The sequence below is a fragment of the Pogona vitticeps genome, chromosome 1, assembly GCF_051106095.1.
Source record: "Pogona vitticeps strain Pit_001003342236 chromosome 1, PviZW2.1, whole genome shotgun sequence".
Classification (NCBI taxonomy): Eukaryota; Metazoa; Chordata; class Lepidosauria; order Squamata; family Agamidae; genus Pogona; species Pogona vitticeps.
Genome location: NC_135783.1, coordinates 182,727,757 through 182,746,907, shown reverse-complemented (window position 1 = coordinate 182,746,907; position 19,151 = coordinate 182,727,757). Strand labels below are relative to the sequence as shown.

Genomic DNA, 19,151 nt, shown 5'->3' with positions numbered 1-19,151 from the left:
ATGATCCTTAATCTGAAGAGCAGTTTTAATGATTTCCTGGAGTTTGTGAACTGTGTTCTGTGTTCACAAACTGGAGTGTGCCATTTTTACTATATTTTTGTTTTTACACACTCCAACTTTGAAAGTTTCCCAGGCAGATTTCTCAGAATTTCAGCCTGATATAATGCAAACACCTGCATTTTACTCACCTGAATAAATTTCATCTTCTTGTAGTCCTTTGTTTCCTGATACAATGCTCCTTGGGAGGAAGTTGCTGCAGCATTTCCTTGGGGTGGTGATTCTTCATCGTGGCTTCTGTGAATACACACAAGTGGGTTTTCTGTGCCTGCGCAGGATATTTTGGAACCTTTTGGAGCTTATGAAAAAAGTTTGACAGTTAGACCTCCTCCCCTGGAGCACAAGCTCCACCCTCCCATCTTTCCCTCAGTTCCTTTTTCCCCACCGCGTTGATAAGGGCGCATAGGAACGAACGGAGCAAATAGAGAGCAAATTTTCTTGGGAAAAACTCAGTCCCCTCTTTTATTACAACTACAACACATAATTCTTTGCTTCACCACCACCATTGTTAATGGCTCCTTTTCTCCCGCTGTTTATGGTCCCTCAGGGACTGTTTAAACGGTGCGTGACGTGCGAAAGAAAGATCTCCCTTACAGATGGACACGACAAATGTCTTTTTTGTTTGGGTGAAGAACATCAACCCGAGTCGTGTCCTCAGTGTAAGAAGTTCACAAAACCTGCCATAAAACTTAGAACACAAAGATTAAGATCTTTTTTATACAAGAAAATCCTTAACCCACATATGGAGACATTTACCTTACTGCGTCCACAGCCAGCTCGATCGACATCCAGCCTTCCAGCCCGCTCGAAATCGAGCCCAACTCCAACACCTACGAAACAAAAAGAATCATCAAAACCATCTTCGGAGTCTAGCCCTACAACTTCAAAATCCTGGACTCACTCGGAGAAATCTGGTAAGAAGAAAAAAGGAAAAGATAAATCTTCCAAGACAAAGAAGCATTCAAAATCTCTGTCAGTTGACCTGCCACAAACAATTCCTCCTCCAATAATCCTGGAGGAATCATCAAGAGAGGCAATGATGTGCAACCATAATAAAGATGATCACGCACTGACCCTGGCATAGGCTGCACCGTCAGTCGGCAGCCTATTGCCCAGTGCAGGCCTATACAGGCTGTGACCCATTCTAGCCTGGCCTCGGCCCCTTATAGCCCTCGATTATCAGGGTGGGCGTTAAATGATCAAATGTCAGACTCACAATCATCCCAACATTCTCCAAGAAAATGAACGGAAAAAAGACAACATATGTCTCCACCCTCTCGACAGGGGTATCCATACTATTACCGTGACTATCATCAGTGCTGCCCACAGCCAATGTACCATCACAGTCATTAGCATTATGAACCACACTACCCAAGCATGTACCATGATACGACTCATTATGAACAATCAAGGAGAATTATATACACCTCCCCACCAACACAATTGAGGTCCAGATCTCCATCTCCTATGACTTGACACTGCAGAAAACGAGAACCCACTACATCACAGCTGCATAGTTCATCCAGAGCTGCACTCAAAAGATCTAAGCCTATATCTCATGAGGAAATACAGTATCCAATAAGAAAAATGGACATGCCAACACTGAACCAGGATTGACATCGACTGTACCATCTCAACAACCACTCCCGGTTTCGCCAATACACACACTACAATGATCACCATCAACATCTTCCATATCATCCCAGGAATCCAACCCGTCTACATCTTCTGAATCAAACAACAATTTCCCACCAAACTCTGATATTGGGGAAATTCATCCCCCTTCTCCCTCAGAGGACCACACCTCATACGCCCAATTAATATTAAGAATGGCCAAGATCCTGCAATTATTTATTTTATTTTATTTATTTTATTAGATTTATACCCCACCCATCTAGACGAATGGTCTACTCTGGGCAGCAATTACATGGTGTCAGGTCAATTATGACATATGGTGATCCTTTTACACTCAGAAACGTTTTACTGGTCACTTTTTCTAGGGGTGTTCTGGGATATCGAAGAACCACGAAGAATTAGATATCGAAGAACCACCAACAAAAGGATTTGATTTTTCATGATTACAACCGATGCCAATCCCTCAGGATGGGGAGCTCACTGCCAAGAGCTCGACATACACGGTCTCTGGACAAGAAAAGAGAAATCACTACACATAAATCACCTCAAACTCCTAGCAATAATAAATGCATTTCAAGCATTCCTACCACGCATACAGGGACAAGCAGTGCAACTAGCCACAGACAACACAACAGCTATGCACTATGTAAACAAAGAGGGCGGCACGCATTCCCTCTCACTCCTATACCTTACCATAGACCTATAGGAATGGTGCTACCAACATCATATTTTCCCAGTGGCAATCCACATATCTGCAGAAGACAATTACAAAGCGGACCATTTGAGCCGCCTCCCTACATTTGCCACCGATGGGGATACCCATCCATATTTGCGACCAGATACAACAAGTGCCTAAGGTACTGCTCCAGAGCCGGCATTGACCCAGAGTCATTGGGATATGCGCTTATGATTGAATGGGAGAATGAAACAATATACATGTTCCCACCAATACCTCTAATACAAAAGACAATCATTCAGATCATTCAATCCCGATCAAATGTCATTCTTATAGCTCCATGGTGGCCACATCAACCATGGTTCACCCACCTCAGAGTGATATCAACAGACATACTATACTTACCATCCATAATAAATCTTCTCTCACAAAACAACGGAGAAGTTCTCCATCTCAATGTCCAATCCCTGAAGCTCACAGCGTCGAGGATACTCCCGCTTTCAAACAAATCCTAGACCGAGCCCGGAAACCATCCACGCAACGACTCTACAAAAATAAATGGAAATCATTCACAAAATTTACGGAAGCTAACAACTTACCTTCCATACTGGTCTCCATCAATACGATGCTAACCTTTATTCTTCACCTCTTCAATATGGGTCTTTCACATTCGACCATTAAAGTTTACATATCAGCAATCGTAGCTTTCCAACCTACGCATTCAGATTCCACAAAACCTTTCGCTACTCCAACTCTCAAAAGATTTCTAAAAGGCCTCCAGAACAGTTGACCCCCAAGACAACAAATTTTACCCCAATGGTCCTTACAACTTGTTCTTCATGCCCTCACCAAACCACCCTTTGAACCAATGTCTGAATGTAATGAAAAACTTTTATCCTTCAAAACAGCCTTTTTGGTGTCAGTAACATCTGCCAAGCAAGCCAGCGAACTCGCAGCCTTGTGGTCAGATCCACCAAATCTACAGTTCCACCCCAATAAGGTCACCATCTACCTTGATATATCATTTCTTCCTAAAGTGGTCTCAGAGTTTCATCTAAACCAGGGGTGTCCAACCTTTCACCTTCCCTGGGCCACATTAGAAGATGAAAAGTTTGTTTGGGCCGCACATACATTTGGTTTGGGCCGCATGGGGGGGCAGCCCTAGCCGTCCTCCGCAGCCCCGCTCCAAGCGTGCTTACCGGCAGCTGCGATCTCAGACAGCAGAGGCTGCCAGCTTCGACTCCGGTGGCTTTATGGGGCCGGGAGGGGGTCCACCTATTGACGGGGACGGCGCAATGAAGTCACGCCCCCCCTCTCCCCTCCCCTCCCACTCCTTCCTTCCTTCCCTCTCTCCCACTCTACTGTTGTGACATGCCCCGGCCACATTCCGGCCGCAAGCGCTGGCAGTGTTACTTGAAACTTTGGAATTTCTTTAAAAATAAAAAAATTGCACTGGGCCGCATTACAAATTGACCTGGGCCACATGCGGCCCTCGGGCCGCAGGTTGGACAAGCCTGATCTAAACCAACCACTGGCTCTACCAACATTGTTTCCATCCCCATCTTCGGAAATCGAATGCATACTCCATATGCTGGACGTCCGAAGGGCTTTGGTGTTTTATACAGACAGGACCAAAACATTCAGAAACACCCCTAGATTGTTTGTATGCTTCTGTGGTCCACACAAGGGCGCTCCAGCATCACCCCAAACCATCTCACGCTGGATAGTGCAGACAGTATCACTAGCATATGAACTGTCAGGTTGAGAACCTCCCAATGAACTGAAAGCTCATTCCACTAGAGTACTATCAACATACATGGCCCTACATCATGGGATTGAATTGCCAAACATAAGCAGCAACTTGGACTCACCCACTGACTTTAGTCAAACATTACCGCCTCGATGTCAGGGCAAGGAATGATGCTGCATTCAGCAGGGCTATCCTGACATCTCTGCTGTCGTGACGTCCCACCATCCAGTAGGTGAGCTTGCCAGTCACCCACTTGTGTGTATTCACAGAGGCCACGACAAAGAAAGAAAGGTTACTTACCTGTAACCATGGTTCTTTCTAGTGGACCTCTGTGAATTCACACAATCCCTCCCTTTCTTTCTTCAGTATGCACGTTATGTAGAGCATAAAGGGCAACAAGATTGCCACCCTCATGAACAAATGCAGCAGATTCATCCTAGGAAGCATTGCAGCAGGAAGTGAAGGTCTGAAGAAGGCCTTGTTCTTGTCCAGGCAAGTGAAAGAAAGGCATTTTTAGGTATGTGTTTGTGGGCTGAAACTCCTAGAAGACCTTAAATACAATTCAATACATAAACTATGCCATGTAGAATAGTTACTGACTGTGTTGGCAGGAAATTTCTAGGAGCTGTAATCCAGGAAAGTAAGCACACACCTGGGGTTTCTACTGAGTACAGATATATCAATTTCCTATGCACATTTAATGAGGTGTAACACTCCTTAAACCACATTCAAGCAATTTAAGTCTAAAGCAACAAAAGCACAGTGACAGAAACAAAAATAACAAGTGTCTTTTGGTAATTATACTGTACTTCCCTTCTCTCCCTCTCCCTCTCTCTCCCCCTCTCTTTTGCCAAGGGATTGGTGCAGCCATAGTTCAGCTATATGCAGAAAGACAACATATCTTCAACACTGCAACAAACTATGTGTGATAGTGTGGATGACTTCACTCACTGGCTGATGAGATGGAAAAACTTGTTTCTTAAAAACAATGATTGAAATTTATACCCACACAAGCAGATGAAAGCCATGATTTTTCCATACCCAATTCAAAATTGTATTTCTCTACCCCACCAGCCGGACTCCCTAGAGATCCCTTTTGCCTTGGGGAAGTATTTGAGAGCCTCAGGATAGTGGGTAAGAAGGGGCCTTCATATTGAAAATTGCCGCTGCTAGGCCCACTACTGGGAATCAGACTGGTGGTGGCAATTTTCAGATATTAAAGCCTCTCCTCTCAATCCCAAGCCTTCCTCACAGGGGGAAAAACAACACCCTTGGGAGCTTTGAACCTGACTGTTAGGGGACTATGAAGCTTTATATTAAAGATATCAGCCCATGGCTGATAACATCATTAGCCTTGTACAGGTGCATCTCTGCTAAATAGATTCTGACCAGTAGATAAAAGCAGTGTCTCCATGGACCACTGAACACATATAATTTTTTTCCTGTGTATTTCCCTCTGTTCTTCATTTATCTCTTCTGGTCCTCTTCTTCCTGCTCATTCAAGATGGGAAGGAGGGAAGTGGGTTTGGTGGAGGTGAAGGTCAGCAAATATGACTTCTGAGAAAGACTTCCATGTCAACAGTTGTCTACTTAAAAAACATAATGATACGGGACAGAAAATTGTTTTTTAAAGAAGGTTTTCTCAAGAGTTGGTTTGAAAGCTGATTTCCAGCATATTTTAAGACGAGTGAAGCTCCACTGAAAAGGGCTCAGATGTGAAGGTTTCAGTGTTAGTGCTAATCTACTGAACACACACATACAAACACATCTGGTATGGGGATTCACTTTTAAAGAGTTTTTTCAAGCATTTTTTAAAATCAGTTCCTTTAAAAGGTACTAGGTTTTATGCTGCAGGGGTTGGTAAAGAAGTGCATTTTAGGAATGAGTGCAAACAGAAATCCTGGTAAGCTCTGTGCTTGTTTAACATCAAATAACAACAATCAGCAGTAATGGGGAAGAAGAGATAAATACTTTTTCTGGATGAGCCGTTGATAAAGAGTAAGAGCAATATACTGTTGCAGTATACTGTTAGCTTGTTCTCTGTTTTGTATTACCAATTTAGTCAGATGAGTTTGAGCCGTTTGGGCTTGAAATAAACTTTATTTTTATGTGCGTTGCTCTTGCTTTAACTTTAGGAAAAGCTGACTAGTGTGGCTACATTTCATACTATTGGAACTTTCCACAGTTATGGTTACTGAGAGTTACTGAAGCAACAGCTGCATAGACTTAATGCAACCCCATTTTTGCCTGTTTATATCAGATTTTAAATGGTATATTTTCCCATAACTTAAACATGGAATTTTAAGGGAAGGCTTCAGACTCCAAATTAATTTATGCAACTTGCTTGAGCCTTTTTTGTGCTCCTTGTATAGCTGTGTTTTTTTTAGTCTTAGTTACAATCTCCTCTAGCCAAACAGAAGCATGATTTTGGTACTGGGGGACCTCAATCTCCATGCCGAGGCCACTTTATCAGGGGCAGCTCAGGACTTCATGGCCGCCATGACAACCATGGGGCTGTCTCAACATGTCATCGGCCCGACTCATGAGAAAGGCCATACACTTGACCTAGTATTCTCTACGGGACAGGGGGATGGTGGTCCGGATGTGGTGGATTTATCTTTGACTCCGTTGTCATGGTCGGACCATTTCCTGGTAAAATTTAGACTCTCAGCCACTACTACCCTCTGCAGGGGTGGGGGATCAATTAAAATGATCCACCCCTGGAGACTTATGGATCCTGAAGGATTCCTGAATGCTCTAGCGGAGTTTCCAGCTGATATGGTCGGCGCTCCTGTCGAAGCCCAGGTCGCCTTGTGGTACAAGGAGATGGCCCGGGCGGTTGACACGATCACACCTAGGTGCCCTCTCCCTGCCCGCAGAGCCTATAAGGCTCCATGGTACACAGAGGAGCTTTTGGCCATGAAACGGTTGGGGAGACGGCTTGAGCGCAGATGGAGGAAATATCGCTGCGACTATGACCAAACACAGCTTAGAGCCCATTATCGGGCCTACTCTGTGGCAATACGGCTGGCGAAACGCCAGTATTTCTCCAGCCGTATCGCTTCCTCGGTGTGTCGTCCAGCAGAGCTATTTCGAGTGGTCCGGGACCTTCTTCAGCCTAATGGTTCGGTGGAGGTCCTGGACTCCTCAGTGGCTCGCTGTAACGAATTTGTTACACACTTTGAGGGAAAAATTGCTCAGATTCGCAAAGATTTGGACTCCACTGTTGATGTAGAGCCCATGGTTGTGTCCAGTGCTCCGGACTTATGTCATAATTTATTGGATGAGTTTCAGTTGTTGCGACCTGAGGATGTGGACAGGGTGCTTGGATCGGTTCGTGCCACCACTACACAACTCGACCCTTGCCCATCATGGCTAATAAAGAAATCTGCCAGGGGAGTTTGCACCTGGATCCTGGAGGTCATCAACTCCTTGTTAAGAGAGGGAGTGGTTCCTGCCCCATTAAAGGAGGCAGTGATTCGCCCACTCCTAAAAAAACCTAATCTGGATCCAGGTCTAGTGAACAACTATCGTCCAATAGCAAACCTCCCTTTTCTGGGCAAGGTGTTGGAATGTGTGGTGGCTGAGCAGCTCCAGGCTCTCCTGGATGAAACGGATTATCTAGATCCATTTCAATCGGGTTTCAGGCCGGGTTATGGGACGGAAACTGCCTTGGTCGCCCTGTTTGACGACCTTTGCCGGGAGAAAGACAGGGGTAATGCATCCCTGTTGATTCTCCTGGACCTCTCAGCGGCTTTCGACACCATCGACCATGGTGTCCTTCTGGACAGACTGGCTGGGATGGGAATTGGAGGCACTGTTTTACAGTGGTTCCGTTCCTACCTGGCTGATCGAGTCCAGAAGGTGGTGCTGGGGGACAGTAGCTCTGACCCATGGTGGTTGTGTCATGGGGTTCCTCAGGGCTCTATACTGTCCCCCATGCTGCTCAATATCTACCTGAAACCGCTGGGGGAGGTCGTTAGGAGGTTTGGGCTGAGGAGTCAGCAATATGCTGACGACACCCAGCTCTTCCTCTCATTTTCTACCAATCCAGGTGTGGCAGTCACCGTTCTGAACTCGTGCCTTGACTCGATAATGATCTGGATGAGGGTCAATAAACTGAGGCTCAATCCAGACAAGTCTGAAGTGCTGCTGGTAGGTGCCCTGCCAGATAGGTTAAAGGGCCATCTCCCTACCTTAGACAGGATTACACTCCCCCTAAAGGATAGGGTCCGCAGCTTGGGGGTGCTCCTTGACCCCAGTTTGACCTTGGAAGCCCAGGTGGACTCGGTGTCCAGGGGTGCCTTCTTACAGCTGCGGAGAATATATCAACTTCGCCCTTACCTGGATGAGCGGAGCCTGGCAGCAGTCACTCATGCACTGGTAACAACCAGACTGGATTACTGCAATGCGCTATACATGGGGCAGCCTTTGAAGACGGTCCGACAACTGCAACTGGCACAGAACCGGGCTGCGCGGCTGGTAAGTGGTGCCGCCGCACGGACTCATATCATGGCGGTTCTGAAAAATTTACACTGGCTGCCGGTTGCTGCTCGGGCCCAATTCAAAGTGCTTACTTTGACATATAAAGCCCTAAACGGCTTAGGACCTGGTTACCTAAAGGACCACCTTCTTCCATATGTGCCTGCCCGTCCTCTAAGATCAGGCCAGGAGGCCCTTCTGAAGGTGCCATCCCTGAAAGAGGTGAAGGGGATGGCATGTCGGAATAGGGCCTTCTCGGTTGTTGCCCCCCAACTTTGGAACACCCTCCCTAGAGAGATCCGCCTGGCTCTGACACTCTTGGCCTTTCGGCGCCAGGCAAAGACCTTTCTGTTCACCTAGCATTTTAATTAATTAATTTTAATGTTTTAAGAAATATTTTAATATATGCTATTTTATACTGTCTCTTAAAATGTTTTAAATGTTTTTAAGTTTTAATGTTGTATGCCGCCCAGAAGCCACTGGCAATGGTGCGGCTAAAAAATATTGTAAGTAAGTAAGTAAGTAAGTAAGTAAGTAAGTAAGTAAGTAAGTAAGTAAGTAAGTAAATAAATAAATAAATAAATAAATAAATAAATAGAGATGGAGGTATTCATATACAAATACCCCCGCGCATGTGACGATAATAAGGGTCCAGCACCATGGGGCTGGACAGTCCACTCACAATTCCGCCGCTGCTGCGACCTCCACTGTCCTTCCAATGTCTCTGGAGATCACGATCTGTGAGCCACTCTTCGACCTGGCAGAGAGGCTTGTTGTCCCACCTCCTCCCAGCAGTGGCGAGCCGATCGCTGTCTCCAGAGCCATTGGAAGGGTCGTGGAGGTCCCAGCAGCAGTGGGATTGTGAGTGGACTATCCGAACCCATTGGGCTGGACCCTTGTTATCGACCACCTTGTTATCATCAGTATCTCTATTACAGATTTTAAAAAACTAGATTTTTGTGAAATGTTTAAGTGGGTTAAGGTGGTTCCAATTAATTTTCGAAACTTGAACCTGCAAATATCAGGTGACAAATATTTCTAGTTAATGCAAACATCTTTATGTAAGAAATAATATGTTGTTCAAAGGTCACAGAATATTTGTTAATTATAGTGTAGATTTTGAACACATTTGAACACAGTGGATGAAGGATACTTGTTTATTTTGGCTTCGTGATCTCTCCCTCTCCTGTTCTTGGTTTTACAATAAGTTGTGGTTTTTCCTGTCTCCTTATCCTGTTTTTTTTTTTTTAAATATACAAAGCAAAGTTATTACTTGTTGGGGTTTTAGAAAACCTTTTGTGTTATTTACAGTGTAAGTGCATTTTCACTTTAATGCCTATCTTTGTTGCATGAGCAGACTTTGACTTACGTATGCAACAGTCCTTCCTCTTTTCCACTTGTCCCCCTGAAAACCACATTTTGTGGGGTGCCCCTGACCTTCTGAAGAGATTAGGAAGGCACTGAGGAAGAGTGATTTTATCGACATAGCATTGTATATTTTGCTGGTAGATAATCACTGTTTGAAACAGTCCTTTGCATTTCGCTAAGGTTGTCCCAAATCCAGTGCCAGAAATATCCATTGTACCATAAAGGATAGAGAAGAGACTTGCTGAATTTACTGTTTTGTATTTATATAATAAAAATGTGAACTTAACACAAAAGAAATTAATGAGCTAACTTGAAAAAAAAAATAGAAAAAAAAATCAAACTGTAAGTACTGCACCATTGCTCCAGGGGAAAGCAATGTCATTGCATATGTTCCTGCTATTTTTAACAGCTATGGGAGCAGCTTGTGTCAGAGTTATTCAACTTTAGCATTAATAGTGCAGGAGGAGGGGGGAATTTTATTCATTATGTCACAGACATAGATCATGTGACATTTACATTCTCCTGTCAACTATTAAAATTCATTACCTCTCCACAACACAAGAATTTGCAACCCCCACAATTCTGAGCATTCTCCCATTCCTGTTCCCTGCCCTTGATTATACCTAATTAGTGTTGTGGTAAGCTATTCTTGGACTGTATCTTGTTTGTGTATTTGCAAATAATATTTCAAAGAACACTGTTGCTATAGAAACAAAAATCATTTTAGGAGTACATGGACCTTTTTCCATTAACAGTGGTTCAGTGAAGAGAGGTTTGCTTTATTGTTATTCCAGTTTTATTGTTCAAAAGTATCTTGGCTAATCAAATGAAATTATTGTAGATATAGAATAATGTATACTTGTGTCGGACAGTTTAGTAAATGTGGATTTAACCAAACAAGTGCTTCTTATACAGGCACTCCTCACTTAATGGTTTAGTAGAGGGTCTAGGTTAGTTTTTTTATTCCTTTTTTCCTGTTTTTGTTTTTTGTATGTTGAATTTAAATTTAAAAAATGATCTACCTGTTTAGTGACTGCTCGGATTTATGAGCCTTTACGACCTTCGTAAATGCATGCTTGCATCTTTGCCACACTCCTTTTCCACAGCACATGATTTATTACTCTTGTATTCAGTTTATTGCTTCTCACTTATCAACCAGTTTACTTAACAACCTGGTCACAGGTATGAAATTCAGTCATTAAGTGAGGAGTGCCTGTATTGGTCTGATTTTAAACAATGATTTTTATTCAATCCCCTTTTGAAACTATTCACATATTGGTAGCTGTCTTGTCCAGAAGAGAGATTTCAGTCATATGCAACATTTTATATAGCATATGAACATGATTTTTTGATAGTCTCAAAATGTCTGTTGCATTTGGCCATGTATCCAATCCATATATAAGATACAGCATCCAAAGATTGCTGAATTTATACAGGGTCTAAAAACAGAGCTTGTTTTTCTGCTAGGTTTAGTCTAGATTTCCAAAGCCACAGATCTGAGTGCTCAGCTGAGCTGTGTTGTTGTTGTTGTAATCAGTCACTTAAGTGCTAAACAACAGAGTGAATTTTGGTACTGAGTGAAGTGCATCCAGTGAACATACTAGAAAATATGCCGCTCTGGAACAAAGCATAAAGTGCAGTTACAGTTGAAACTGAATGTTGTTTGGGAACACTTCTTCAGAATACTTTTTTTAAAGGTTGGAGGGGATGAAATGATAGCTTGTATTGAATATATTGTTTCTGTCTAGGCACTGCAGATTGTTCTTCAAGTGCAGATGTTTTTTGTTGTGGTTTAGTCATTAAGTTGTATCCGACTCTTTGTGACCCCATGGACCATAACACGCCAGGCCCTCCTGTCTTCCACTGCCTCCCAGAGTTGGGTCAAATTCATGTTGGTAGCTTCAATGACATTGTCCAACCATCTTGTCCTCTGTCGCCCCTTCTCCTCTTGCCTTCACACTTTCCCAACATCAGGGTCTTTTATTTATTTATTTATTTATTTATTTATTTATTTATTTATTTATTTTATTTTATTTTATTTTATTTTATTTTATTTTATTTTATTTTATTTTATTTTATTTATATCCTGCCTATCTAGGCTCCTTTTCCAGGGAGTCTTCTCTTCTCATGAGATGGCCAAAGTATTGGAGCCTCAGCTTCAGGATCTGTCCTTCCAGGGAGCACTCGGGTTGATTTCCTTCAGAATTGATAGGTTTGTTCTCCTTGCAGTCCAGGGAACTCTGAAGAGTCTCCTCCAGCACCACAATTTAAAAACATCAATTCTTCGGCGGTCAGCCTTCTTTATGGTCCAGCTCTCACTTCCATACATTGCTACTGAAAAAACCATAGCTTTGCTTATGCCTTGCCTTTGTCGACAAGGTGATATGGAGCATGTTTCTTTGTGTGGGAGGATGGGCAACCTAATAGACCTAAGGGTCTTATTTGTAAGAAAATGTGAATGCAAGTGTTGATTCTTGTCTCAGTAGGAGTATAATGATTTTGGGCGCAAGCCAGTCCCCCTTTCTTCTCAGGAAAAGTTTAAGTCCTGTAATCCTTAAATTACCTTTCTAAGTGAAACTGTTTTGAAAAAAGGAGGGGGTTGGTCTGATGTGTTGTGTTGAAATCATCCTTTCTTGCTAGAAGGTCAGGGTTGACACAGCAGAACCAGACAAAGGCTGAGTGTAGCAAGGAAGCAGACGGCACGCCTCCAGCCAGTGCCCCGGTCTGGCTCCAGGATTTGTAAACAGAACCATCCCAGACTCCAGTGAGGCAGACGGCGGCTCTTCATCTGATCTGCATGCAGGAAGTGCGTGCTTGTACAAGCCTTGCCATTGCATATAAGAACCCATGAGCTGTTTTCCAGGACTGCCTTACTGTGAATACTGGAGAAGCAATGTGTGACAGACTATAAACTTAGCAAGGTCTAGTCTTTGTCCCCAGTAGAAAAACTCACATGCTTTCAGTCTTTAGGGAACATTTAGTATTGTTTAGTATAAGTACTTTCAATGAGATTATGTAATGAGAAACAAAAGGTACACAATTTTTTTCATGTAGTAAAAAACAAAAGTACAGATTGTTCTGGATAATCATTCAGAGGAAAAGAAGTGCAGGAAGAAGAACTTAAAGACTGAGGCACCTGAGAAATCAATTTTGATGAAACACAACTACAGTACATTAAAATCAAAATACTGTACTGTATTTATCGCACCATAAGACACACTTTTTCCCACAAAACAGGGGGGTGGAAAGTCTGTGCGTCTTATGGAGTGAAGAAAACAGATTATATTTTCCTGTTTTCTTCTCCTAAAAATTGGTGCATCTCATGGAAAGGTGCGTCTTATGGAGCGAAAAATACGGTACCTTTAATGACATTCACGTTCCAATGGGAGTAGAAGTATAGCTAAGTTGAATGGCAAAATATGCCTCTGTCTCAATTCTAAACCATATTTTAAAAGGTTCATTTAAAATAAATCCATAATTCATATTAATCTGTTTTTAATATAGTTAATCACATAATCAGATTTCAAAAGCATGGACATAGGGATGACATTTGAAGTAGTAATACTGCTTTGTATTTCCTTCTGGTTGTTGAAGAGTGTGTATCTAGTATAGCAGTGCAGAGACTGGCACAAACGCATGCTTCTTCAATGTCTGTTTGCATCCAAGTTCCTTTCTCATGGCTTGGTGTGATTATTCTCTCCTTGCTATGGCCAACAGCTGTGGAGGACAAACCAGATGGAAGGAGAACTTGGTTTAGGTCTCCAGGGTTAAGACCAGCAGCATATATATCCCTGGCCTGGATAGTGATTATTACAGTTATAAAACTTTGCCATCATGTGATTGTAAAGATTACTTTTGATGGCTTCGTTGTTTTTGTCTTTCTTATAATTTCTAAAATATTAATGTTTTATTATAATAATTCCAAGTCAATTTCAACTTTATAGAGAATTTTCTCATGGTTTTCTAGGTATAAATTACTCAGAAATAGTTTACCAGTCTCTCTGTCTGGTCTCCTTTGTGGCTTTTTTGTTTGTTTGTTTTGTGTGTTTTTTTTTTTTGGTAGGTTAGAATGTCTCTTCTTTAACATTAAAGTTTATTTTTTTTCTTGTGGTGCAATTATAGTCTGCTTTTTTCTGCATATAGCTCACTAGACTCTTCTAAGAATGTCCTTATTTTAAATCTTTGAAATTATGGAGAACATGTATTTATTATACCACAAAGCTTACTCTAGAACTGTTACTCTTCGACTGCTGTTCTACCTTTGTAAGGTTTTGTCACTTACGCATCCACATCGTGTGGAATTGAGAAAATGGCAGTTTGATAATGAATAATACCTTTCTTGCATTTGCCTGGCATTAGGCAATATTTTTTGCAAACAAGTTTCCTTGTTCTGATTTTTGGGACATTTAAAAAGAAACATTAAGGCATTGTGAATCAAAGGGTTTTTGGACTGATTCCAAACTAGTGTTTTTCCTTGATAAACTAACTGAAATCCATGTAGCATTTATAGGAAACATCTGTGAGCAGGAATCTAGCAGCTTGCTTGGAAAAGTTTAGAGTAAATTTATATAGATACTGCATTCTTTATGTAAGGCCTTTTATGAGTATGATTTCACAGTTATTCTGTTGTGATAGAAGAATTCATAATGGCATAGGTTCTGCTTACATCAGTGCAGATTTATTTTTGCTCCTTTTTAAAAAATAAAACTGTTGCTTCAACTGAATCATGTACTTATTTGGATTCTGTATAAAATCAATCAGTCATAAAATTTTCTACAGTAACATGGCGTTAAAATCTGCAGTATGCCAGCTAGTGTTCTTATGTAGGATTGGTGTAGTCTAAAACAAGTGTCCTTTTTCTATCCAGTTTTCTTTACTGCCTTGGGAAAGAACATAACATTTATCTCTTTATGAGAGCCAGACTCTGTTCAAAATCCTAGTGCTAGCCCTTGACTTCACATTGTAATTATTGATGAAGCCATTGGATATCATTTTTCACTTTTTAAAAATCACATTTATGAAATGGAGAACGAAACACCAATACAGTATTCTCATTCATGTAACCCTCAAATTCTACGAGGTAGGAATTGTTGTTGTGCTCTGAAATTTCAGGATATGCATTCATTGTTAGTTAAATGTTAAAATAACATTTTAAATAGAAATTTTCTTAAGGATAACATGTGTTGTAGCGAAAATAAGAAAAAGTCCCACAGAACCTGAAAGACAGGCTTTATTTGGCATGCATTTGTGTGGGCTATAGCCCACTTGCATCTGTGAAAGCTTATGCTAGATAAAATTTGTCAGTCATTAAGGTGCTACAGACTCAATTATTTTTCAAGCTGATTGGCTTCAGTGTAGCTGCTAACAGAATTTGGAAGTTAATAGTTATTGATAACTAGTTGTTTGTAATTACAGTAGTTCCTTTCCTTTATTACATTATTACATTACATTACATTTGTGACATGGTGCAATAACTTGAAACTCTAATTTTTACATTGTTTTTTATATTAGTGTGACCTTAGTAAAAACATAGATATATATCACATAGTTTCAAGTGCTACCTCCTACTGACTGTAGATACTGAAATCATGGAACAGAGTCTATTTTGTACCAGAGGCCAATAGTTTATAGCATTCAGAGGTGTGTTTGTTTGTGTGAAAATATAAGAAGTATTCTATTTTAATGTAAAGGCAGTAAGTACTGTTTTAGAACCAGAATTTTATTGTTTGTACAACTATACATTTCATTATCACCACCTTATTAAAACTAGCAACAATCAATTTGTTTGTGTAGGTTTGCAATAAAAATAGAGGCAACTCAAAAATCAGTAAGTACTTTATGGAAATTACGCAACAGAGCTTATTGCATTAAAATGTTTTGGGGGGTTAGCCTTGCTGCCAACAGATTAAATGAGATCAACAGAATAAATTATATGTTATCAACTCAATTCTGACTTGCGGTGACCCATTCCAGGGTTTTCTAGGTATAGTGATGTGCTATTCACTTCTTTTAGGGGCACTCTGAGGCTATGCAGCTTGCCCAAGGCTACACAGGCTGGGTCTTCTGGGAGGAACAATAGGAAATCAAACTCCCAAACTATGTCTCTGCAGCCAGATGCCTAACTCACTGGGCTATTCAAGAAAAATTTACTCGTACTGTAGCACCATCATCAGTTTGGTCACTGTAGTTAATCACATCATTGTCTACGTATGTGAACTATATTGGAGGCAGGGTGTAACCTGTTTGATTTTGATGCTGGAATAGTGTTGTTGTTGTTTAGTCGTTAAGTCATGTCCAACTCTTTGTGACCCCATGGATCAGAGCATGCCAAGCCCTCCTGTCTTCCACTGCCTCCCAGAGTTTGGTCAAATTAGTGACTTATACATTACAAGTGGGGTCTCGACTTACGAACGACCCTGCTTGTGAACAATTCAACTTACGAACCCGCCATATAGGGGAAATAAGGACTCGACATAAGTGCCCTCTCCCTCCCCTTAGAGGCTTCTGGAGGGGAAAAAAGGGTCAGAAACTTAAAAATAAATAAAAGAAAGTCACTTACCAGGCCTTGGTAGCCCCTCAAACAGCAGGAAAAAGAGCAGGAAACAGCTAAAAGCCCACACCAGAGGGAGTCTGGCAGCCATTTTGTGCTTCCCCCCTCCTCTCCCCTCCTCTCCCCACATATCAGCTGATCGGCTGCCTCTGAAGAGGCTTGGGGAGGCTTGCTCAGCACCTAAAAAGCCTGCCTGTGTGTCTTTGTGCTGAAAAAATCAGCACAACATGCTTTAAAACAGGATTTAAAATTGGCTTCGTTGAAAAAAAAAAGATTTCTAAAGTGCTTTGCAAACTGTTCCCTGCCTTGTTTCCTGAACCTAAGGGGAAAAAGAAAAAATATCCCCCTCTAGTGGCAGAAGGCGGAATAGCAGCTTCCCTTTAGTTTCTATGGACGGAAAAGAGCAGATACAGATTAAATGGTTTTCAATGCATTCCTATGGGAAATGCAGATTCGACCTACGAACTTTTCGACCTAAAAACCACCTTCCAATACGGATTAAGTTCGTAAGTCGAGCCCCCACTGTAATTAAACTTGTTTGAATGAAAATACAAGGAATACAAAAAAAAAAAAACCATTTTTTCAGCAACTTAGTTTTATCATTATTACATATAATACTTTTTCTTATAGTTCTGATAAATAATAAACTACACATAATTAAAGGTAGCTGCAATTGTTATACATCATTAAATAGAAAGGAAACACCAGGGAAGAACCACCAAGTATCCCAGAATGCAATTGTAATCTGACCTTTAAAAACTACCTTGAAAGAAGCTGAGTCATAAGTATAGGGTAAGATCTTGAGAAACTGATTTTAATTAAACTGAACATACTGGATTGCATGATTAAACCTCTGTGAAACAGATTTTGTTAAACTGGTACATCTTTATATGTGAATACAGTACTCATAATTTTGTTTGAAACCTAATTTCATAGAACTAACACAGAAGTAAATAAAATCTTAGGGTGTGTCTTAGAAATTCAGACAATCCAGCTCCAAATTACTTTGTAGAGTTTTGACAGAATGATTAGATGGCTCAGGACCAAATTAAGTTGCGACTGAGCAGTTGTTCACACAGACTTCCTTCTACCCATTGCAAAGCAATGTTGTGGGAAACTTGGGGAACTCAGCCCTGGGATAGCTGTTAACGGAATGAAGAATGCTGTTGTAAATGCTGCTTGTTCACAACACATGAAGAAAAAAATGTTTCTAGCTTCTGGAAGAACCATGATGTCATCATTACATATTTCTTCATTTTTAAAATTTAAGACAAATTGGCATAAAGAAAAAAAAATCTTTGATTTGTAAGGGCCCAGAACCAACTAAAATAATGAAACCGCCACCATCACCAAACCCAAATATCTTAGCTGAGATTCTGTCTGGAAAAATGTACTGTACTTTGATCCATAACTGCAGTGGTGGAATCAGCTCAGTTAAAAAAAAATTCAGTTTATTTGAATGGTCACACCAGGTCTGAGATTCTTGCATAAGGGCCAGTTTATTTTAGCTTTTTGGATCCATGAAAATGATTCCTGGAAATTAGCTAGTGACTGTAGGTCGGTCAGAAATTCTTCAACACCACATGAATACAATTCTCTGCTGTTCTTTTTAGTCATTTTTTCCTAATGTTTTAATTGTAGTGATTCTTTTGGGTTTTTTTTTCCCTTGTCTGTTGGTTTGAATACCTACAGGTTGAAAACCTGACTTAAGAGAGTGCTGAGTAATCACTGAAGTTTGAAAATCTACAAAATGCTTAAATGGACAGCAGCTGTAAAATGCTATAAATTCTTATGGCTTACTGGATTTATGTTGTTTTACCATTTTCACAATCCAATCTGCCAGACTAGCACCTCTCAGATCTCTCCAGAAATCCATGGAGGCCTGAAAAAAATCATCCTTCACGTGTGTTGTGAACCACACTGATCAACATGAGGCATCAGGCATCAGTTTGAACAATATTTAAACATGAATGTCTTCTGGTTTTTAATGTCTCAAATAGGATTCTGGCATATATAGTTTTTAGAGGGCTAGGTGAATGTCTCTCTTCAGCCTATCAAGTTAGTTTGTTTCTTCCAAACATGGTTGTACACCTGAGAAATCTTCATATTTCTTAGCCAAGAAACAGTACTTTCAGTGTACGTCTCAGATGACAAGAAGCACTTGAACCTATTATGAACATTTGATTCTTCCAATTGCCCATGTGTTCCACAGAAGTGTGAACTTTCAAAAAAATAAATAAATGGGGTCAGTGCTCTTATAGAATATGGTCTTGCTTCACTATGTATGACAGCTGAAGAAGCAGCAAGTTAAGGAATAAGGAGTGTGATAGAAACAGTTGCTGACTTTTTGCTTGCCCATAAAGGATGAAATGTGGTATCTATGTCTTTTACACACCTGTTATCAAGGAAATGCTACTTGTCTTTGGAGTTTTAAATCACCTTGAGTTACTCAGTAAAACCTCATGCTGCTAGCTGGATGACAGAATGGCACCTCTCCCTGACTGGCCCAAGGAGAGGCCTAGAAAGGGCATTCTGGCAGCTTGAGGTGTGCCCTTAAAGCACTCTTGTTAGATTTAGCTGCCATGACCTCTTTCTAGAAGATAACAGATAATATAAATTATTTATTTGGCACC

At 41.1% G+C, this 19,151-nt stretch overlaps 1 protein-coding gene across 1 annotated transcript in view; it reads left to right on the top strand.

The window, feature by feature from the left end:
- The window catches only part of BMPR2 (bone morphogenetic protein receptor type 2), a 134,146-nt gene that overhangs the window by 67,821 nt on the left and 47,174 nt on the right, over positions 1 to 19,151 (top strand). The window lies entirely within an intron of this gene.